The sequence below is a fragment of the Idiotropiscis lumnitzeri genome, chromosome 8 (assembly GCF_059441095.1).
Source record: "Idiotropiscis lumnitzeri isolate Australia: NSW breed Sydney's pygmy pipehorse chromosome 8, RoL_Ilum_1.0, whole genome shotgun sequence".
Taxonomy (NCBI): Eukaryota; Metazoa; Chordata; class Actinopteri; order Syngnathiformes; family Syngnathidae; genus Idiotropiscis; species Idiotropiscis lumnitzeri.
Window position 1 is genome coordinate 20594350 of NC_142398.1, and position 25233 is coordinate 20619582.

Here is a 25233-nt window from a genome sequence, read left to right on the forward strand (position 1 = left end):
AAGAGTGTGTGTGTGTGCGTGTGTGTGAGTGTAGCAAAGTGGACCCAACAAAATTGACAGAGGCAGAGATCAAACAAAGTAGAGATTTATTTAACTAAGGGAGCACGCCAGACGTGAGTAAGAAAAACTCACAAGAAGATAATAAACTAAGGGGAATGGGTGGAACAAGAGGAGCTAGCCGCCAAAAACAGGACTAACCAAAAAACAGAGAAAAGCAAAGCGAAATCTAATAAGACAAAAGGAAAAACTAGAAATGGGCAAATGAAGCTTTTATGAACCACTGAACCATTTGAAGCAATCGTTCAAAATGGTTTGAAGCTTCAAAGCTTCAGTGATAATGACATCTGGTGGCCAAAAACTAGAACTGCAGTCAAATACTTTAGAGTCTTAGACAGTAAAACGGTATGCACACACGGAAACAATGATTGGATACCTGGTCTTTCGTACTAAAAAATGTTTTGTGTCAATTGGCAGTTTTTGAGTAAATAAATAAAGCAAAAGGCTCATACGTTGTTTAATGACGACTCACACTAAAGTATAAACATTTTTTCCACAGTCTTTGGATATAGACGGTTTCTTTTTGGGGGTTCACTGGAGTTCATTTCGAGAATGAAACAGTTATTGCTTCGGATGTCACAGGTCACGTGTTTTTCTCCAGCCTGAACCGTAAGTCGGAACAATGTTCAGAGACAATTTTATTTCCGGGTTTGAAACGGGCGCCGGAGCTTCGGTTTCAGAGTGCCCATCACTGGGAAAAACGCAGCCACACAGCAACACTAATAGTACTAGAACGAGAACTAACCTACACAAAGTTAGAAAACTATAGTAAATAAGAAACAGGAATAAGAAGAGGTACAAATGCGCACTGGGAAATGGCAACAAAAGACAACATTTTGGCGACTAGCCCCTCCGTTTCCAGCGCTTAAAATGCCAACTAATGATGATGACCAGCAGGTGTTCGCTGGAGACTCCACCCACCCCAATGACCGGAAGAAAAAACAAACGGATCTGAAAACAAACTGGATCACATCTCCCTCCCCTCTCCTAGAGCTGGAATAGGCTCCAGCACACCTATGTGTCTAAAAAATGGGTGAATATTGTCATGTGTAGAGGAGCCGACAAGAAAATATAGAACCGAAAATTCAGTCGGTGAGTTTTTCAATACTTTTCACCTTTTGTTTTAAATGACGATTTTCCTCCATTCCACTATCTTCATAACTTGTTCACCCCAGTTATCATCCAGACTCTTTTATCTTATTTTCATGTTCTGTGACTATCTTTGCCATTCAGACATCTTTGAGATGGAAGCGAGAAAGATGAAATTCAAATCGCAACGCGTTCCTAATTCTCCCCCTACCCTCACTTCAGCACCAAAAACATTCTAAACTCCCTTTAAATTTCCCATCCTGACATATCATACCTGACATGTTTTTTTTCTTCTAATAACAAAATTTCCATCTTCACTTTTGCCAAGGAATAGTTCAACACTGCAGTCAAAGTGATGCTGCTGGCATGCCTCACTGCTTGTTTACGCAGAAGTGACAATATACCGGAATATGAACTTAATACAGCAGCCCGGCATTCTGCGCAGGAGGTGTGTCAGTACCATCTGCGTTTTTAATGAGCTCCTCTGCCGTTTCTTACGGTCTCATTTACACAGGCACCTACACAGCTCTGATGCTATCTCCGTAGTCGGCTAATCAAATTTCCATCTCATTTTTTGTAGACCGCTCTCTCTCTCTCACTCGCTCTTAGCAAAACTAGTTTTTTTTCAGCTGATGTCACTCCTAATTTTTTTTCAATTAATTAAAAGAAATAAATCAACAGCAAGTGTGGTGATGTATATGAACCCGATTCTTCGTGGAGTGAGGGGGGGGGGTCTAGATTGAGGGGGAAAAAAAACAGCCATTAGAAATGAAAAAAAAAAAAAAAAACAAGGGTTGAGGGGAAAGATACAGAGAGTTGTAAGCATGTTTTCTGCTGGCCACCAGCGCATCCCTGCAGCTACCGCAGCGTGAAATGAGAGGCCAATTTATGGTCTACTGAAGGATTCTACCCATGCAGAGATCCAGAGCACATTGTATGCGTCTCCCCAGTGTAGCAGCAAAAAGTCCAAAAACTAAAGCGCAGTGATACGGTGGGAAAACTATCACCCGTGATCATGCCTACCTTCCACAACCAATCGCAGCAGCGACTCTGCAGGCTATAATCAAATTCATTGACTGTACCTCATCTGCAACATACGCGGAAAACTTTGCAAGGCCCAAGTGAACACTTGAACCACCATGTTATTAATTTGACATTTTGTTTGCACCCTGAGTGAGGTTAAGAGTTGTGTTTAGTGACCCCCTGTCCAGTTCCACCGTGTGGGCAGTTCTTTTGCGAGTTAGATGTTGTTGCTATTACTTTCTCGTATAATGTTCCTCTTCCTCAAGAAAGCTGAAGTGGCTCAAAAACATCCAGGAATCACAAAGAGAAAAAAAAAAAATCACCATGCTTTAATCAGCCTCCAGAGCTGCCATTGGGGCATGTATCTTTTAATTCATAATTCAAAAAGCTTATTCATGTTTTTGCCGTTTTGTTCCTTCTTTATATTTATTATCAGAGAGAGGGGAAGTTATCGCACTGAATCAACCACACATCCTTGAACAAATTATATTATTTATATACTCATGTAGGCAGAAAGATGAAACAGCGCGGATAAAGGGACATACACACACACGCGTGCACACACACGCACGCACACACACGTCTCCATAGACTTTGTTTTCTAAGGGGTTTTATCCATTCAACCCCTATAGTGCCCTGAGAGGAAAGCACGATCTTTACTCACCGAAATAATGATCAAAAACACCAAGATTGTGCGTGCATTGTGCGGTTTGTGTCTTGTAGGCATTCATTTAATGTGTCCAGGCGAACACTCGTTGTTTGCGCAATGTCATCAACATATTAGCACGAAAGCAATGTGATGAAATTTCAGGCAAACGTCTGCAAATCTCCCCAGTGTGTCACAATGCTTGCATGTCATCCTTCAAATGCAAACCGCCCCAACCCGACTAACTCGTCGGATTGTGGGCACATCATAACATTCTTTACTCGGATCATTATTAATTTAGCTTGTTCTAGTGAGATTCTGCTCTGTGCCACCCTGAGTTGTAATCCCAAGGATTGCGTTTAAGTGCCACTTCAGGCGCTACAACAGAAAAAAAAAAAAAGACGTATTGGAAATGGAGTGGTGTAAAAGCGAGTTGAGTATCTAAACTGTTGAGATGTGTGCTTTTGAAGGTGGTGAAAAAACTTGTGGAAGGTCAATGAATGGATGCACGTGAATGCACGCACACACACACACACGCACGCACACGCGGCATGCTGGGCTCAATCAGTTCTTTCAAGAAACGCAGCAGGATGTTGTGCATCTGTGCTTTATTGTCCATTGTTGAAAGCCCACACTTTTTTTTTTTTTTTAGTTTGGAGAGAAAAGCGAGGATAAAAAAAAAGACTCCGAGATATATGTGAAATATTGAGAAAAAAAAAACAACAGGAAAAACAATGCTGCCCAACGTTTTTTTTTTTTATTTTATTTTTTTTATTTACCATCTTCTTTCACCTTCTAGCTTTTCCACCTTCACGCGTTGGCTCCTTGCAGTCAAAGTTTCATTGTGCAACAATAAGACTGCTTACTCTCTCAAAAGCTGTTTAAGTGAATTTCACTGGCTCACTGGGGAATCACCCCTCTGAGGCATCTGAAGGCATTGAGGCAGGGAAAGAGAGTAATTACTTTTTTCCCTAAACAGAAATGGGGCGCAGCATGGTGTGTGTGCGCACGTCAATGTGTGTATGTGTGCACGCGTGAGGATCTTCGTGTGTGTGTGTGTGTGTGTGTGTGTGTACAGGTTTGTGAAGATGAGCTCGCATGTATGATGGATCAGTTCTTGTACATTTATGTTGTTGTGCAAGAAGGAAATGAGTCTTTGTTTGAGAACGTGACATAAATACATGCAAAGAATTCTGCCTTGACTGATGATAAGCAGACGTTGCGCAATATTTGCGCGTATTAGCTTCGTAGTTCAACTGATTGTTTTTACATTTTGTTTTCAGGGTGACTCAAATATACTTTGTAGTTGGTTTGCACGTTTTATTTGAAAGGAGTTTACACAGAAATCAATTCAATTAGCAGCCAAGTTTCCGAGTGTTCACCTCTCCAAAAGCGACAAGGCCGTAGTCCTTTTAGCTCGTTTAGCTTTATGGACTCGACAAGGAAGATGAAAATGCTACTTGCTAGCTGGTGCAAGAGGAATTGTTGAATGATTTTACCTCTGTAAAACGCACACATGTAGTAGGCTAATTTTTGTACGAATAATTCCGCCTTGTACTGGAACCGCAGTCGGCTGACTCAAAATTTTAGTATCCGGATGTCCTACTCAACATTCTAATGAGTTATCGAGTATCATGTAAAAATCCCAAATACGTATTTTTGCATAATTAAAAAAAAAAAAAAGCATTTTGACAGTTTTAAAATATCTCCAGATATCCACGTTGGGTCACGACTATCCTGTTTCGTTCCTGGTGGCTTGATTGTGACCATCTGGAATAAAGTGTTGAACGGATCGTAATCACGCTCAGCAGACCCGTTGGATGAAAAGAATAAATATAAGCAACACCCCAGCCTGGTGCAAAGATAAACGCAACTGTGGCTAGGTATGCAAAATGAAATACTGACATCTCACATGTTCACCCATGGGCGTATATTTGCATAAAACACTTGAGAAACTTCGCATTAAAATGAGGTTCCATGTCACATCACGGCCATATCAACTCAAGCTGAGCCCCATCAGTAACGCTGGCTGCTTTCGGATCTCTGTGTTTCTTATGGAAATCCATGTGACACCAAAGCAGTCTGTCATAACTTTCATGTCTCCGCATCACATAGCGCCGGCACTTACACTCCGGCATCTTAAACCAACATTGAAAGCAAGACCATTTTTGTTACTAATATGATATCAAATATAATTCACAAGTGCCGTTTGGTTGGTGCTGTGGTCGTCCACGGCTCTGACAGCAGCTCGTCAAATACATGCAAGGAGTGGGCTGGACCTAAAAGCACGGTACTCACATCACAAGAAAAACAAGTTTTTTTTAAGGCTCCACATAGGTCAAATGTCAGAAGACAATCTACCAAACACAACTCGATAAGGCCAAGGCTTGAGCTGTTGTCATCATGAATGGACTAATAATAGTAAGAATCAGTGGCGGGCCTTCAGTGAAGTCCTACTTAAATAAATCCTTCTTCTTGAAAATGGTCTTGCAAGTGTATTTGCAATTAAATCCACACTTTTCCTTTCGTAGGCCATTGTGGTTTTAAAAAAGCAAGAATATATTTCAGATTTTCGAACGGTCGCCAGTTATGACTGACGGTGTGTTGATTCCGCAAAGCGCTGCCCCCTCACGAGTGAGTATCTAATCACAAAACGGGTTCGTCACCTTCAACGTAAGTCAGCGAGAAGGCTTACTGTAACCAACTCGTGATCTGATTGGCTGTCGCAACTGTCTATCAACGGGAAAAGCCCCCTTGAGACACAGAACAGACGCCCGCTCGATTGTATCTGAAGACTTTGGACAAATAGTGCGTGCTACTGGTATCATGAAATCTGCCTGGCAACACGAGCTAGCTGAATTCTGATTGGATAAAAACTCCAACTTAAAAAATCAACACTAGGATATAATATGACATCTATGTGAAGAATATGATCATGATTTCTTGATTGTGTTAGGCCTTGACCGCCCACCACTAGCAATACTAATACTTCATCTCATGGAGCGGTGTTCAATCCTGTTCCTCCAAGGACTGCTGTCCTACCTGTTTTCCATCTGTCCCTGCTGCAACACACCTGATCCGGAAATAAAATGACCAGGATCGTTATCCAGATTCTGCACACCTTGCTGATTATCAGATCATTTGAATCTGGTGTGTGACAGCAGGGAGGGATGGAAAACAAGTAGGACAGCGACCCTCAAGGAACAGGATTGAACACCTGATCCAAAGACAGCAAAAGCAGGAAGAACGAACGAAGCGCAGCAATGGAACAGAGTGTCTGAGAAGAGAAGCGAGCCCAGGGTATAGAAAAATAGAGAAACTGACGACAATGTGTCACCATTGAGACACATTAGGGAGATGGCAGTTAATTAAATGTGCAAGAAGGGAAAGGACAAATTATCAACAAAATAAGGTACTAAGAAAGCATGACAAAAGCCAAAATTGAAGAGGTCCATAAATCCCACGAGCGAAACTCAAAGTATTCAGCGGCGCAGCTGACTGGCGGCGATGTTTTCCAGGTAAAGCATCATCGCTGTTTCCAATCATGAAAATGTATTCCATGAATCTCACTGTGAGTGAATGAGCGGAGAGTTTAAAAATGCTTTCACCATTTCAAGGTAAATATGTAACGTGAATAAATTGGAACACAAATAAATGTACCGCAGAAAAATATCTTGTTGTTTTCTATACCACAACGGCTTCTTCCTCTATGTCGCTCTGGAGCAGGTGTGGGCAAACTACGGCCTGGGGGCCACATGCGGCCTGTTAAACGTTTTAATCCGGTCCGCCGAACTTGAGAAAAAGGAAAAATAAACCTTGTTGCGTGTGATGGGGTCCGAATTATATTGCCCTTTGGAAAATCCTCGATAGGATTGACTGATGCGCCATAAAAAAAAAAAAAAAAATCTATATTTTGCAATGGTGGCGAATCAAGGTCCAGAAAGTAAAAACCCTGCCAGGTGCGTCTACTCAACCGGCTCCCGGGGAGCTTATTTACCTGCCGGTTGAGAAGAATCACCTGCAGCTAAAACCTTAAGCGAAACTGCAGCCGTGTTTCAACTTCCTGGACCTTGATTTTCCACCTCTGGTAATAACACATCTTGCGACGAACCTAAAGATGAATGGATACCATCTGAATCATTTGAAAATAGACTTCACATTATGCGCAGTTCAAAGAGAAAAATAATTTCTCATGAAAGTCTAATTTGAGTGGCAAACACACAGCACACTCTTTGATTAGTTTGAAACTCAACTCAAAGTGAGTGACACACAACCATGCCCCCCCCCCTCCACTTAGTCATGCTCCCGCTAAGACCCGCCACTCCCTCTCCCACTTGACAAGCACTCGCTTTGGCCTCCCGTCTTTCATTCCCCTCAGCTGCAGAATGCCACTCCCACACGCTCTCAGTATGACAATATTCATATCCCCAACCTTCCCTGACAACGGTGACCCCTTCGCTGCTTTATTTATCACATCCCTCATTTCCTCCCTGGCTAAGACTTGCCACACAGTACCAGGAAAGGCTAATGTTAATATGACTTGTGGATCTGGAGGGCCATAAGCTTAAGACAGACATGGAGACAAATATAGTGATAGACATGAGTGCATGCATATGTATGAATACACACACTCATGCATAATCTCACAAAATGGAAATACACACTCATACGCATCGTCAACACGAGAACACTAAGCCATTGGAGGTGCATGCATATCAAACAGAAATGATGAAGGGTGTCACCGCTGATATTTGGGTACTCACAGTTTCATCAGAATGTGTCAAATGAATTGTAAATCTGTCTGAAATTAAGTATGCAGATTGTCAGTTACATCATGAAAGGCATGTCAGTAGCGGCGGACGGTCAATAGAGGGCGCTAGGGCACCGCCGCCCCAACACTCGGCTGAATCACCTTGATTAAAATCCAAATTAAAATATGAAATAGAAATGCGATACATATAAATGAAAAAAAATTAAAACAATTAATTACATTTCATCTATTTTATATGAGAAGTTAAGGTAAGTTTGCTGATGTTGGTTGCTAGCTTGCAAAGATGTTCTTGTGGTGCTTACTGTGTTCTCTGTGTGTGCCCGTGTTGCATTCTTTTTTTCATCACGACTGTTCTTTTCAAAGGTAATTCATTTTAAATGTGTCTAAAATCCGGTAGAGGCGCAAACAACGTACGGTTTAAAGCAAACCTTATGAAAGAGCTGTCGAGCCGATGCACTCGAGTCTTTTTTTTTTTTTTTTACTTCCTGTTTTGTTCTGAACAAATGATGCACAAATTTTGAATTAAACGCAAAAATATCTATCGATTGACCTTTTTCGTCGCGTTTTCGCCAGTGGTTCCCCCCTTCGTACATGCACTTCACTACAAGTTTCCTATTTCCGGGTTTGTTTCAGCTCATTTATTGGTTGTTGCTTCGGCCAAGACTATGAAGACTGATCTAAAATGTCGAGATGGACCACCTTCCACAAATCCAAGATGACGGGAGCGCGCAGAGACGCCGGTAAAACTCAAAAACCAACAAGACCAACATTAGACGACGGCAATGTCTTTATTTAATTGGTGCGATGCATTCATTTTCTTCTCAAGAGGAGGCGGGGTCCAAATGTGGGGGAAAATTCTACACTGGTTATTAAAACAAAACAATTTAAGTAAAATTTATAATACAATATTTAATTTAGTATTGATGGCGAGGTAAAACTCTCGGTGCCACCCTGTAAAACAGCCAATGTAAAACATCCAAGTTTTGTAAAACATCTGTTTTGCTACAATTAGTTTAATAACTTTTAATTATAAAATACACAAGATATGGAGAACTGAAATTATTTGTGTGAATGCCAACAAGACGCTAATCTTTGCTGATCTCATTGATTTCAGATTATTATTTCTCTCCACTAACATTATCAAGATATTAATAACTATACAACATTAAAAACATTATCACTCAGATGAATTGATTGATATGCCAGAGACACATCGACACTGTCACTTTTTTTCCCACCAGCATAAAAAAAAATAAAATAAAATAAAACACAGACCACTGCTGGTTCAGGGCTGGCTGTCACACGTCCTTGAGGAAAAGTACGAAGCCTTACAGCCTGAGAGTAATGGTAGAGATGGGTTTGGGGTTCTATTGAAGTTCTTCTCCCTTCCAGTTCAGAGGCAGTGTTTCTCGGTCTCTCAGGATAAGAAAACAGTCTTAGTTCTGTTTGTTTGTCTACTTGTCAAAATAGGTTATTCACAATCACTAAAGACTATTACAGTAAAAATTATAATTTTTTTTTAGTTATTGCCAAATTCAACCCAATTTAACTGGTTGTACTGTTCTGTGGCATCTGTTTGGGTCCTGATCCGGTAGCCTGTCGTCACTTTTAAATCTTGCAAAAAAAAAAAACAACCAAACCGCATTGCAATGTTTTTGTATAAGAAGATTCTGTCATCTTGACTTTGATTTTGCATGCTTTTATGTGTTTTGCACTGTACTGTATATATATATATATATAATTTTTTTTGTTTTTCAGTGTCTGGACACGTTGAAAGAGTGGCCAAAGTTTGCTGATTAAACTTCAAAAACTGCTCTTTGTTTTGGAGGGTGGACGTGAACGTTGGACACCCTGCGGGAACTTGATCAATATACTACTATTAGAAAATATTCTCCAGACATTTTATGCAAATGAATTTTGCCTGATGGTGTGCCGAGTTCAAGGACTAAAATAATTTATTTTAGTGCCAAATGACAATACTAGCATACTTTAGTACAAGTTTAACATGCAATGTATTTGATGAATAATCATTTGTGTCGTATTTAAAGATGGCCAAGTCAAACCCGGCCCAAGAAAAAATAGGAATTCTAAATGTTAGGACTGTCTTCGCTTGGGCCCCCCCCCCCTAAACACGCCCTTGTGCATGGCTTTAGACTCATTCAATAAAAGCATTGTTCCAACAAATCCCTGCTTTATTCTTCAGAATAACCTTGAATGCATTGGCATTGAACGCTCCCTGTGGGGATCCAGGGACTCTCTTTGTCATTGGAAGATGTTGCATGGTAAATCTGGAAAGTAGATTGCGGGGGCAGTGAGCTGTGGATGGGTCCAGTGGTGGGATTGACAAGGATTGGCAGTCAAATCAAACAGACAAGAGGGGTGGGGGGGGGAATACAAATATTTGACTGGGATACAATTGGCTTTTGATCAAAGCCAATGAGACGGGGTTGAACAACACATTCCAGGTAATTAGCCAGTAATGTAGTGTGTGGTGGAGGAGACAGAACAAATGATATTATTCATGAAAAATAAAGATTGAAGCGAAGTGAGTCAATGAATGTATGCGGGCTGATATGCAGCACTGGGGGGGGGCACAGCAGCTGTCTGAAAGAGCTGGGCATTCGGGTGACTGCCATTTTAATCAAGGACGATTCCAAAAGTGTGAGATAAGTGAATTGATTTGGATCTCACTTGGATTCAGATCTAACATCCGGTGATAAGTGAAAATGGGGCAGTATTTTTTTGGGGAGAAACGATTTCACCAAAATGTATATCTCAATGGCGGCTACTGGTCATTCAAGGAAGGGAAGCTAATTTTTTTTGTGTTTATTCATTTCGATGCAAAACAATACAATACAATTGTATTTCTATAGCGCGTTTTCACATCAGCACATCTTTCGATCTAAAGCATCAACTGCATTCATTCTAATTGGTGTCATTTTTGACCTCACTCAAGAAAAAAAGTGTCGGCGTCGTACGTCATGCATCTAAAGGTTAAAACACTCCGACTGTCGTGTCACTGTGTGCATCTTAACTAGTGTGTCATTTCGATTGTTTTAGATCAATTCCGTTTACACTTTTTTTTTCTTGGACTTTATTTGAAGTTGTCCAAGTGCATTTGTGACACAAAAGAAGAGCATGTATCGTTTCCTGATTGACGACAGCATCCAGTACATCAGTGTGTGAATGATGCATGAATGCAAAAAAGGCTTTTACCGCCTCGACGGTAGCGAGACACGCAAGCCATTTGCCGAGCACAAGGCCAAACGTAACATGACACGCCCGTGGCCTGAAATCCCCGAGGCAACTTAATGAGTTGATGAGCGCTATTACGACTTGGGAATTCAGGAACCCTTTGGAAGTTGCCAATAAACAGTTTGCGGTTGTGGCATCTTTAAATGCGAGTCAATCAACTTGTAAAGTAGGATCCAGAAATGATAAAACATTTGATTTGAATGGCGGTGCGCGAATTAGAATGATGTCAAGGTCGGGCGGAATCGAACGCAGCACCGCTGTAATGCGAGGCGGCCGTGCTAACCAGTCGGACATTGTGCTGCTGTTTTGGCTCTCAAGGACCGATTAAGGGTATGTTGATATGCGAAGACCCGTGCCAGGCACTGAGGGCCTTCTGTGCCGGTATCTATAGCACTGACCGGCACTTAAAACTTTCAGAATTTATTTCCATTTATTTGCTGAAAACTGTATTTTGTCTTTATTTCATATTATGTGTCTTGGCAGGGCAGCTTGCGGTCGTTAGTGTATATATCTATATATTTTTTTTTTTGGCATCTTAATGTAATCTTCCCAGGGCTTTCACAAAACTGACAAATTGCACAAATACAAATGTGTTTTGTTCTTTTTTTAACCAATTTGGACCAAACAGGTTTCAGATTCAATAAACTGCACCAGCCGGAAGGCAACCGGTGATGTCAGCATTTTTTTTTTTGTCCTCTAATTGGTTCCGAGGTCCTCGGGTGGGATTCATTATGTGAAGCTTGGGAGAGGACGACTGACTAAACATATTTAAGCAAACTTTAAATAAATAAATAATTGGACATTGTGATAAGTGGTACGACGCGTGGCCAGCTGGCTTGTTTCAACCCAGTCAAGCAATTATTAATTATAAAAACATTAACAAGCATGATTTGGAATACAAATAGACTTTGCTCATGTTATTTGATAAATTATGATTGTGAGCTCTTATACTGCAGTGAATTGATTTGAATTGAAGATGTTTTGGTGACCAGCCCCAATTGTTGATTGTATGGAACCCCCCCCCCCTTTCTCCCAAACCAAATATAAAGCGCACATTTGTCAACAAGGTGCTGGGTGAATGCCCTCGTCTGAGATCAGACCATTTAAGAGACATTATGACCCATATCAGTTTTCCAATCCAAGGACAGTTTGTGTAATTTAGATACAAAACATACTTTATGCGAGGAGAGGCTTACATGTGCAGGACATCAATTCCAGGATTACCTCAGAGATTCCGAGGTTTCTTATCAGCCGTCACCAGCCCCGTTATGAGTTTCTTTATCGGCACTTTATTTGCCATGCAAGTTTTTTTTTTGTTTTTTTTTTATCATGATCTGAGCGTGCTTGCAACTGCTGTCGCATTTGATGGAGGAAGAGTGCCAGGGGATAATTCAGGCATATGAAACTGTATACAGTAGATCAATTTCTCAGACAGTCCAGGTGCCATCCCAAATTGGAAGAGCCTCTTACAAAATGATGAGGCTGCAGTTGTCCTGCGTGTTCTTACGCCGTATCGCTTGCGACTCTCCATCACCGGCATTGTTAAAGCGGGAGAATTAGAGGACAGCTAAACTCAAATGCAGACTTTCAGAGCCCACGTGGTGACACAATCTGGGGAAGACGTCACTCTCTAAGTGCCCAACTTTACATCATCCGCAAGTGGAGATCTTGCCCTTCCGTATAAGTGTAGATTGATCTCCTGCATCGACATGGAGAACCGTAGACTGTGTCGCGATAATAGGGGTCACTCGCAAAAGTGTAAGCTCATTAATAGTGACTCAGGAGAAGTGCTTCTATTTAACTCATTCACTGCCATTGACGGCTAAAGACGTCCAAGATCCTTTTTTCTTTTTTTTTTTTTTAATCTTGGCTGGTAGCGAATGAGTTAAGTTGTCTTACGTGAACACATTTGAACTTAATTGAATGACTGGAGCGCAGAGCAATCACCCATCAATCGAAAGGTGCGAGCTGGCTACATTGCCCCACGGCGGCTCAGGGAAGGGTCCCGATAAATCAGCAAGCGGGATAGATTGCCATTTTTGCCAGGGGCCCTGACAACTTCCGAGCCGCGGAGGATCATTGCTGACCGCTGACTGAAGGACAGAGGTGAGTGTGTATTGTAAGCTGGAGCTTCTGCCCAAGGCTGTGACTTTCACCAAGCAACACAATACCTGCTGATATTTCTCGGTGAGTCCAGATGTTCAGTCTATGAGCGGCTGATTTTCTTTTTTTTTTTCTCCTTACACGCTGGACATGTGATGCTGTGACCCCTGCGCAACATGAGATCGGCGGATGCTGACCGAACATTGTGGCTTACTTTTTTTTGGCGCAGTGCGCTACAGACTTATCATTATTTTAAAACAGACGATGGTCTTTTTCATGGTTGATCACCGATAAATGTCTGTTGTTCTAACATCATGTGTGTGGTTTCAAAATTAAAACACATGACTGGACTCGGCTTCAGTCAATGCCAGCATAATAAATTAGAATTTTTTTTGAGGGGGGGCATATTAAATAAGTGATTCAATGACATAAGCGCTAATACAACTTGAACAAAGCGGTGCCTGGGAACTCAAACAAGCTCGTATTTTTATTTCCTTTCCTAAAAGTTGTCATTTTGATCGTAGCAGGAATCCGCGCGACACTGATTATAGGTCCTTACAAGTAACTAACTCGCATAATTGCCGTAATCTGGAGGAATGCCTTGCTGAGATGAAACAATTAATGCCATGCAATGTTTTTTGCTTCTTTACCCGGAAAGAAAAACAAGATGGTGATTACTGGCCATGCTCAGCACTGGCACTTGTTTTAAGGACGCCACAATGAGTCTTGATAAATCTATCATTATGCCCCCAAAAATAAATAAAATAAATAATAATTATGATTTGCCTCAACTCTCAACGTTAGGTTGTTTTCATCTTAACATCATCACTGTTAGAAGGCACACTTAAAAGGCTACAGTCAAAACAATATCTAAATATTAACCTCAAATGCTCAACAGACGTGAGATTAAATAAAATCAACACATCTAAACCAGGGGTCTCCAACCTGATGCTCGTGGGCACTAAGTGGCCCTCAATGACCACATAAGAGGCCCGAGGCCCAGCTCACCTGTGATGGGACAATGTGATTTTTTAGTAATAGTAGAGGAGTGATCATTTCATAATGTGAACCCTGGTAGGGATGTATTAAAAAATAAGAATTATGATTCATAATTATCGTGAAAAATCATTCACATGATCAGTGGCCTCTCATAAAAGAAATGTGCTTTGATGTTTAAAAAAAAAAAAATGCCCTCATTAGTTGTGTGTATTTAAAGTCAGAGGAGAGTCCACATTTGTTCGCAGAGTGCCCGCACATTCAAGCATCAACATATCGTATTGATAAAAGATTTAACAACGTGACACGACAACAAAATCCTCACCGCTAACAAGGTTGATGAAACCACTCAGAATTCAATGAACCTGCTCATCATTACTTTTCTACGCTCAAAATTAGTGTGAAGGACATCGCGAGGCCTTGAGGCAATCTCATGTAAAAATAAAACATTTGGGCACGAGTGTTTTAATTTGAACGGCGGTCAGCTTTGACTCGAAAATGACAAGAACTTTAAGAGAGAGTATTTTCTTGACTGCGCTTGGACTCAAGTCAGTTTCGTGTTTGGGAACGACCCCCCCCCCCCCCAAAAGCCATAATCATTGACAAACTTCTTTTTCATAGGCTAAGGCGACGACAAACATTTTCATATGTGCTTCATATATGTTGATTAGTCGCGTCATCCCGGGAACCACTTACCGAATATGTACGTATGACTTCCCACATCATCACACTTCCAGAACAAAATAACACTACGATTCGCACGTCATTAATTACCTCCCAAGTTTCTCCACACATGCTCCAAACACTCGGCAGAATATGTCCCATCGCTCGTTGTTTTTTTTTCTTTGCACTTTGAATGATTCTGGCTCTTTTCTAAATAAACAAAATTTGCCATGCCTTGCTCTCAGCACTCGGTCGGGTCCACCTGTCTTTGCCTCCACTGCATCACATCACACTCCAATTTGTTCAAGCATTGCACATAAAGAGTCATTCATTTAAAATTCGGAAATGTTCAGTGGGGGCGGGGGCTGTCTGTGTGGCTTACTGGGAGTAAATGAATCCATTTTCAGTCTGTCTGGGGAACATTCCAACAGTGGTATTGTCGTCTAATTTTCTTAATGAGGGAATTGGGGGGTGGGGGGCGCAAATACAGAATGTGACACTTTTGTAAAGCAGGGATTATTATAAATAGCCTGAGGTTTTACATTGCCTAAATGATTTTACAGGTAGCGAGATGATAAATGATGCTGAAAATTATGTCTTTTTAAAAAGATGAGCCCTGAGGCTAACTGCAGGCAACGGAGCATCACTCACAGCCAATAAAAACGACTGTCTTGTTGTATACCTTGCTTAGTCGGGAGCAGTTCAGTTCATCATTGATCTCGAAAGGCCGTTTCGAAAGTATGGGACGTGATTTTCTTTTTTCAGCTGATAAACATTTTATACAGGAATCTCATTTTACTTTGTATTGTCGATGATATTGCGGCTTCAATGTTCTACTGCATTTCAAAATGGTACCAAAAAATTAATAAAATAAAAATAAAAAATGGCGGCTGTAGATGTTATGGTTGTCTCCTCATCATGCAGCCTGTGTCAGTTAACACATTTTTACACATCCTCTCACAAGTAGGAGTTCAAGCTCTCGCTGAGCTTAAATATTTGACTTGGTGCGCAGATTAGACCAAAGCCTCTCTTCTCTTCTCTTCTGTTTCTCTCAAATCTATAGATTTTCAGATCCATCGATCTCGGCGCACAGTTCACTTCTCCAAATCTCACCACTTGCCTGATGTATTCTGAGCCTGACACTCAATCCCCCAGTGACATTTACTCTCCACCTACAACTGCACCCTTTACACCATTTTCACAAGTGGACTAGAGAATTACACCCACATGAGGATGAAACCCCTCGCCCCCCCAAAAAAAAAGAAAAAATCAGAAGACGCCCAATACTATTTCTCTTCGTGCCTTAAGGCATGCTGGGTACCTGCGCAAAAATCAGGTTTTGGAATTAGAGTGGAGAAGTACTAGGTATTACTTCACTTCTGGCCTCAAGGGGTTAAAAAAAAAAAAAAAAAAAAATCACTCGACCACTGTTGAAATGCCGGTTTGATTCACCTCAGGAGGTTGACGTGAGAGCGCGAATTGTGAGGCCTGCGCACTTTTTTTGTGAGAGCTTTGAAATGTTTAAAGCAAGAGCGATTCTCATATGAGTGTGTGTGTGTGTGTGTGTGTGTTGATATTCCCTCTGCAATAAATAGAAAGACATTTGAGAGTTGCCCCCTGGCGTTCCTCGCTTTAGTGCATTTTAGACTAGCTAAGCCCCCCCAGAGCCAAACGTCTGACTGGATCTGTCAGTATTGACAAAGAAGAAACACACTTCATGCTTACCCACAAAATAATTCTTCATGCTACAAACCTTCTTGCTGAAATAAACCACTTAAAACACATTCATGTTCCCCAACACTGACAAACGGCTTGATCCTTAATAAAGCTCTCCAAGGCGTTGCCTCCTTTCTCCTCCTCCATATCACGATTTGAACGTCATTCGCCGGGTTTGAGAATGCTTCCATTTACAAATCTCTCAACCACATGATGTCGTCATTTGAGTAACTGTTCTTAAACCAGGGATTGGGCAAACTTGTTGATTGTTCACACAAACACATGTGGAAGCTGATCTGCTAATTGGGCCTCTGCCAAGTGTGCAAAGTTGCAGCTCAGTTCATTTTGCACATTCAAGGAATGAGTTCGGTTTCCGCCAAAAAGATTTCTGACGAATTGCGACGGCTTATTTAACGCCTTCTAAACGGCATCCACGTGCATTTGCTGCTGATGGCAAAATGAAATGCGACAGGGAGGAAAGATTTTTTGCACTCACGCAAACCTTTTGGAAATGCCACAAAAAAATTGCATATATTGAGCGGTGACATTTTGAATCTTTCGACTGATCTAAACCCTGACTTGGAGACGGTCGCAAGGAACAGCCGCGCGATGATAAAACACCCACAATGAAATACATGCAGCAAAATTGCCAACCCTTTTTCTCTTCAACACTCCGCCTCTCTTAGTGCCATTAGCTCCATTAAGTCCCACTCACATGCTCCCCTACTGTGAACCCATACCATTCTGACATCCTTCGCGCCTGTTCAAGTCCTCGGAACACACAAAAGAGCGATTGCCACATCCTTAATAACTCTCCGTAAGAGTCTCTGTCTTTGCGCGCGTGGAAAGCCCTATTGATCTTCCGTAGAGAGGCGAGGCCAGCAGTCCACCACGGTGTGCAGTGTTGACCTTGTCTCCTTCCGTGTAATTAATTAAAACGTCACAGCGGGGCTGACAGCTGATGGATTGCCCCCTTGTTGATTGTTGCTGTTGTGGCAATCAAGAGCACACACGCGTGCCGACAAGCTGAGGTGTGTGCATTCAAACCGTGTTGAGAAGGACCTGGGTGTATTAGGGGCAAAATTGATCCGTTAATTGTGAAGCGAGCAGTGCAAAGAAGTGAGGATTACAAATGTGGATGCGTGCACGGCACACCAGGCGCGCATGTGTGCATATAATTAAATAGGATGCATTTTGATGATACAATTGCCATCTGCATCTCAGAGAAAAAAAATAATAAAAATATATATATATATCCATAAAATGCTTTTCCTCACAAGGTTTGCAGGCGTGCTGGAGCCTATCCCAGTCGTCTTGGGGCAGTAGGCGGGGTACACTCTGGACTGGTTGCCAGTCAACCGGAGGGTGCACAAAGACGAACAACCCTCCGCTCTCACGCTCACACCTACGGCCAATTCAGAGTGTTCCATTAACCTACCATGAATGTCTTTGGAATGTGGGAGGAAACCCACACAGGCACGGGGAAAACATGCAAATTCCACACAGGAAGGCCGGAGCCAGAATCAAATGCGGCACCTCTGAACTGTGAGCCAGATATGCTCTGGAGATTCATTTTTAAAAAAATTACAATTTTAAACACAGTATACTCAGTTCAATATATATATATATATATATATATACATATATATATATATATATATATATATACATAAAGTCAAAGAATGTGCTATGTTGCTCTTTACTTCCCACTCATAAAATTGTGCCCTCCATCCTTTATCAACCTCCTTCATCCCAGCCAGCCAACCAGAACTGCAGTATGTCAGCCCCAGTTCATCATGTTTGGTCTCCCTTTAAAACTTCCCACCTCCATTGCTTTCCTTTCTAAAGTACCCTGACAGCGTTGGCAAGGCACAAATTAGATGGTAGGCAGTAGATGTTTTGATCGTTTTCATTAATGTGAGCAGAGCGACTGGAAAATGATTTATCGTTCTCATTTCAATTAATACTTTGTCCCGTATGCCCTGACAGTACGTTCGTGCCAATAAGAGAGCGTCCCATAATCATATTTAGTTATTCTTGCTAAAAAGGAAGAACTTCATGACATCAATGGAGTGGATTTTGACTTACAGTAGCATCCCACTAATTCCATCAAGGTGTTCGCTGTTTACTGCCAGAAATCCAAACGGATTGAGTTCCTCAAAAAAACAGCAGAACACAGACACAAGGAAAACATTGCCACGTTAATTCTGGGACAGGAAGAAGAATCAAGCCAACCGCAGCAACAATCGTTCATGCCACGCATAATAACAATGCGGTGAGAAGGCCAGCTTCAAAATAAACCTTCGAAAATAACATATTAGCATCAATACTTTTATTTTGAAGTTGTTCTGAGAAGCGAGTCGCAGCAAATCAACTGACTTGACTCATCTTCCCTTCAAGTGGGGGCGTTTATATTGTCGTCACAAACTGTTGCTACGACACCAACAATCATCTTGAAATCAAAATTTCAATTGCTAATTAAAGAGACAAACAGAATAAATTATGACTTAATTAAACTGTCATTGTATTGTACTGCACCTGTTGCTAGTGTTTAGCTGCGGCAACTCCAAGCAGCTAGCCGTTAAGCGAGTGAACCATCTAGGCTGGTGAGCATCTTCAGATTCGTTTTCAAAGGCAGTTTAATAATCGATGCCGACACCCTGGCACAGTTGCCATTCCTACTGATCACTTATTAACAAACCAGGCTTGCTCAAATGGGCTTTTTAAGATGTCAAAATCACTAATGTGGTTTTGACGTCACTTAGTCTCAAAGACCAAAATCTATGGGGAGAGATTTGTCTAAAATCACACAAATATTTCTGAAGGGAAAAATACTAGGCACAGTTTGAATTTTCGGAAAAACAATGTTGATTATCTAAAAAAGAAAATCAACTGGGTTTTTTTTTTGTCTTCCGTGTTTAAATTGTTCTTTAAGAGAGCAAAATGAAGTGTATATATTTTTCATTTTTAGTTGGTTGCTTGAGAGAATTTTCAGTAGGATATCAGAATAGCAAAATATTGAAAAGCTGCAGCTCTCGCTGTGCTAGTGACAAACTCTGTTGCTAAGGAGACCTTGGGGAAGTTAGCAGATGACAAGAATTGCTGGTTCTTTGGTGTTGGCTGACCAGAAAGTGCTGGATTCACACAGGGACAACAAAGACTGGCATAGGCAGGCTTAGAGGTGTTCCGCTGAGCCGTTCCTACGGATTCCACTGGTTTTGTTGCCATGTTTCGTCCGAGTTAAGCGAAACCCTCGTTTGGTAAAGCAGACAAACACATTTCAGCGAACAATTAGTTTTATGGTTTTATTTTAGGTTATGGTCAACAGTAGCTGTTTATTATCTCAATAAAAAGGTAACTACGAGACAGTAAATATACAGACATAAAAATATTAGAAGATACATTTTGTAATTTTGTTTTGCTACATTGTAAGGAATTGCAAATCATCAAAAAATAAAAAAAATAGCAAATGCCAAACCACAAATATGCGGGGGTCCACTATAATCACAAAAATTGACAAATATTTTCTTTGATCATTATCATGATAGTCATTCCATCTAGCAAATTAGCAGTAGCACCAGTCAGCATACTCAAAGAGCATTTTTTATTGAAATATTAAAGTACCCTAACAACCTAAATCAGGTTATCCCGCTTCTTGGCATTGTTTATATTGTGTCAATATCATTTAGATAAGTGGGCTGCAACACAATTTGGGATGAATGCCAACCCGCATTGTGGTGCACCGGTATACAATTGAGCGTCATACAATTGAATCCAAGGAACTCATCTCTGGAGCGTCATTTATGTTGCCGACTATAAAGTAAAAGGAAGCACTTGAGATGAAGAGGGCCTTTGACTCATATTAATATTGCTTTGCGAGAATTTCCCCTGTAGACTGCATAAAGTTGTTTCTGCTGTATGAAAGAATCAAGGACACTAATGGAAGAATTATTTGCCGCAATAGCACTGCCCAGACTCGCCATACATCACATCCAAGAGAGAGCAAACGTTACAGCTGATTACACTTACTCTATCGTCAAGAATCTAGTGGGAGAATGCGATGCCTTGTACTAATGGCCTTGCAGAATATCACAAGTACATTTTTTGGTTTTTTTACAAGTGCTCTTCTGCTATCAATTTACTCGGTTCTGCGTACTTGAACCTGATCGCAAGTTTTTGGTCGATTCGACGTAAAATTGCAGAGACATTTATATGAGATGGTGTGGTCAGGGAACAAATTGACGACTTAAGGTCTTGCTTTTTATTTCAGCAATGCAAACATCTCAGTCAAAAGCCGTTGGACATTCCACTTTGCTCCCGAGTGTGAAAACTTCTGAAAGACTTTAAAGATAAAGATGTCCTTTATTAGTCCCACAATGGGGAAATTTGCGCAAGTGGATTGCGGTACATCTCCAGAAGAGCATTTGCGAGTTGGCTGATGTTCTTAAGAGGATCTGGCTCACAATCGGTATCGGAATTCATGAGGTTTTGATGAGGACGAAGTATATACTGACTATACAACGAGAGGACAGCGCTGAAGGGTCGCCAGTCAATCACAGAGAACATAAGGATAAATAAAATAACCATTTACCAAAAATTTACACCTGAGTGAATTTTCGTCTGGTCTGCCTAACATGTAAGTTTTTGCAATACCGGTAAAAGTATATTACTCAGAGAAAAATCCATGTATGCGCGGGTAAACACTGAAGGGTCAAAGAAAAGATTCTGACTTCAGTTACACCGATTAATAATTAATTAATTAATCGATTAATTGCTGAAAGAACATCCATCCATTATCTGAACCGTTTGTCCTCACAAGGCATGTTGGAGCCCATCCCAGCTATCTTTGGGCCGTCGGCGAGGTACACCCTGAACGGGTTGCCAGCCAATCCCAGGACACGCAATGACGAACAATCACCCGCTCTCGAAAACACACCGAGCGGCAATTCAGGTGCGTGTTTTTGGAATGTCGGAGGAAACCGGAGCACCTGGGGGTAACTCACAAAGGCACGGGGAGAACATGGAAACTCCGCAGAGGAAGGCCGGCGCCGGAATCGAACCCGGCACCTCGGAACTGTGAGGCCAGTACCAGTCGCCCACCGTGCCGCCAAATTATATACGCACACACACAAACGCCACGACCGCGAGCCCAGACCTTCAACCCCCCCCGAGCAGTTAATAACGCCTTCCCCAAATCCAATCTGTAAAGTTGGCAGCAAAGTAGTGCCCGAAAAATATTTAAAGCTGAATTAATGGCATTTTATTCATTAAAAGCTGACTTGCCAATCATCCTCTTCACCACATCCTAGTGCGACCGGACAGCATTTGCAAGCGGGCGGCTCATCTTCATACTGAGCGCTTCAGGAGATCCTTTGTCCCAACAGCAATTACGATTTAATGCCTCAGTTGAGGGCCGAGACGCCTGACTCGGGGGCCATCCCAACCCCCCCGACCCATTCAGCTACCTTTTTAGGAGTGTAGCGATTAACTCACTTTTTATTGTACATACTTTGGCTACTTGTGGCGTTGACCTCTTTCTGAGCTGCAAATACAATAAGAAATCCGTTTTTTTATTTTGACCTCTGACGGAAAGAATGCGTTGATCGTACACTAGAAGACTCTTCAGCATTTCTGCACACAGACTGATTTTTTTTTTTTTTGGGGGGGGGGCACTAATGACTTCATTTAGGAGTGATTTAGCACACTTGACAGACCTGAAAAGAGACCCGTGACAGCTCCGCTCGGCAAACCAAGGGACAGATAAAGTCCTCTCGCAAACTCCCCGCATACCTCCGCCTTGCAAACTCATCCAAGTCTGAACTGAAGCATCCAAATGAACTCCAACTTTTTCATCCCCATCCAAACAAATGTAGAGGAGAGGATTATGGAGTCGTAACTTAAGAGATACCACCTGGAATGGCAGTGAAAGCACAACAATACATTGGTGCTTCCCTCTCCGTCTCGGGGGGGAATTGAGTTTGGGCTAATTAGCTATAATACCAGCAAGCAAACTTTCCTCACTCCATTGACACCCACAGCGTTCGCTAATTGACTGCCAGAGTTTTTGAGGCTTTAATACAGTGGAGAGAAAAAAAAGCAAGCTGGATCAGGGTGATTATGAGGTTTTGGGATATACTGAATTACACACAAGACTGCTGCAAAACCAATTCAATGTCGTGAACTTTGAATGCAACAATGCTCGAATAAACAAAGATATGCTCAAAAATCGGAAAAAGCCCAAAGGAAAGCGAGAGCATCCTCCGTAGCAGTTTGAAGTTGAAGCGTTGCGTATTTTGGATGGTTCTTTGAATGCCAAACTCTCTCTCTCACACACACACACACACACACACACACACACATTGAAAATCTTTGCTGACTTAAATGGTGAACACCGCCACGGTTTGCCTATCCATTAGCCTCCGGTGATAACCGTGGCAAGGGTGTCGGGTTACACTGTTTCTCGTTGTCTCTGATATTGTTTGGTCATCCCCGAGAGAAGAAGGTTTTCACAAACACGAAAAATCAATCGTACATTATTATTATGCCAACTACATAACACAATAGTTTCAGGTTTAAATTTGGTTTAGATTGCGGATTAATGTGCTTGCAGGGTGAATAGAAAATATCTGCTGTAATCTATTACCGTACTCACAATTAGTCTTATATTTTTTTTTTGCAATATATTCGCATCATATACGGCACATCTGCGATCTTTACTGGACTAAAGCTTTCATTGTTTCTAAGAGCAAGAGAGTGATAGAAAAAGTGCATGTGGGAGTGACGTGATGGAGGGAGCCTCACCTAACCCAGAGGGGAAAAGGCCAGTGCATTAGATGGAGAAGAAAGTTCCAGCTAAGATGAATATGAGCACACAGATCAGACTTCTGTCTGGGGAGACTGGGAAAATGCAGTTTTGTATATGCCGAAGCTGCGAGGCTTGGAGGCACAGGGAGACGAGGGCCAATGGAGGAGGCAATCGCTGCATAACCAAACAGACCCCGGGCAGAGCACATCAGAGCCAGGGGCCAAATTGAGAGATACACAGATTGCTTGGTGGGAGTTTTTAGAGTGGTGGTAATAACAACTACACGACAAAAAAAAAAAGGAATATCTTATATCCTCTAGTTCACGCTATGATCGTGATGCAAACTGAAAAGCAAACTAGTGGATGTTGACTTGCTGAATTGAAAAAGCTTAAAACTATCCATTTTTTAAGCCAAGACAGTGTTTTTTTTTTTACAGTCTGAGGATGGCGGGCAGGGTGAGGTCATAAGGAACCGGTAGTCTATTCTCAGAGTTATTTGCGTGAAGAGAACATATTTATAAATGCCAGGGTACAAATCCCACTGCTGCTACCAATGTAGCATCTCAATTTTCATTTCTTCACAAACATAAGTAATCAGGGAATGATACGAGCAGGAATTGCAAGAACTTGAAAGGCGGGCAATTAAAGGGTAAGAGAGATACCCATATAGTCTCCATTTACCCAAGACCATTTTAACTGAAAACAGTAAACTGTATTTATTTATTTTTATTTTTTTTTTGGGCGCGTTTGAGCCAGAAAACAGTTTTCAGTCAAAGTGTTTAAAAAAAAATGAGCCTACATTTTTGTGGCGATAGTAAGTCAAAGTACGACTCTAATCACGATTGGCAATGTAGTGCATTCGAAAGAAAAACCTCACCCAAATATTCCACATTCAGAAAACAAGAAAAGATGACCATAAATGATTAATAGCCATTTTTGCAAGACAAATAACGTGTGTGCACCAAGCGCTCCTAAGTGGAGCCAGCTTTAGGGAAATCAGCAGCATTTATGCAAGATGCCAACGCAGAATTACCGATCCCCCAGTGAATATGCTAAACACTTAGCCGGTCTACAGTCGCGGTAATACATGACAGTAAGTTAAGTACAACTGATAACAGATGGACTACATCGGTTACAATTCAGGCCGTAAACAGTATATTAGCTCGCAGATGAAACGTTGGGAGTCAGCCAGATAGCGAACAAACAAGTACATCTTTTGTTACCCGTTTAATTTTTTAAGTATGTTGGTGAGCGAGCCGTTCTACACTTCACCCACAGTTGCATAATATTAAGGCTAATTAGCATAAACTCCTCCACGCTGAGCTTCTCCACCAAACGACATGGTCAGATAGGATAGCTGAAATTCCAGGAGAAAAAAATAAATACATTTAATCTGGCCACAAAACTTTTATGTCAAAGCCAAACTGCTAGCACAGCTGTAATTTAAGCACCGATTTGTCAAGTATTTGTCTTATCTTGTCATCTTAACTTGTGATAATGTTGTTAGCTGAGTTTAAACATTAGCTAATAGTGTTACCACCATTAGCTTGGGATAATGTTGTTTGAATAATATTTGGCTGAGTTTAAACCCAAACCGACTTACTACAAAGGCACCATGACAAGATTAGCATTAACTAACCGTGTTACCAGCATTAGCTTGCGATAACGTCGTTCTAATAATATTCGGCTCAGTATAAACCCTAACCGACAACACACTATGACAATATCAGCTTTAGCTAACACTGTTACCAGCATTAGCTTGTGCTAATATCGTTCTAATAATGTTTGGCTGAGTTGTCGACATGGGGGGGAAATGGTATGCGTTTGCACCACACCGCTACGTTACTTGTCAAGTGTAACTCGGTGATAAAATGGCGCCACCTACATCAGTGCCGCTACAGTCGACTTTCCACGTGCGCTTGCTTTTCTGTGTGTATGTTGGGATGTGGTGTTGTATGAACAATAGCTTGCAACAAACCATAGGCTTTTAGTCACAATTTTATTTAACTCAGTCACTACCAGGAAGAAAAAAAAGGATCTTTTTAAAGCTCTTGGCTCTGATACTGCTAGCCGCTTGCAAAAGGCAAGGAACAAAACAACCCAACGAAA

The 25233-nt window shown here is 41.5% G+C and overlaps 1 long non-coding RNA gene across 3 annotated transcripts in view; it reads right to left on the reverse strand.

The window, feature by feature from the left end:
* The window catches only part of LOC148332707 (uncharacterized), a 40726-nt gene extending 22177 nt beyond the window's left edge, over positions 1 to 18549 (reverse strand). For all 3 annotated transcript variants that reach the window (XR_015844729.1, XR_015844728.1, XR_015844730.1), the window contains exon 1: positions 18408 to 18549. This is a non-coding gene — a long non-coding RNA (uncharacterized LOC148332707). The remainder of the gene's footprint in view (positions 1 to 18407) is intronic.
* Between the last annotated feature and the right edge of the window lie 6684 nt (positions 18550 to 25233).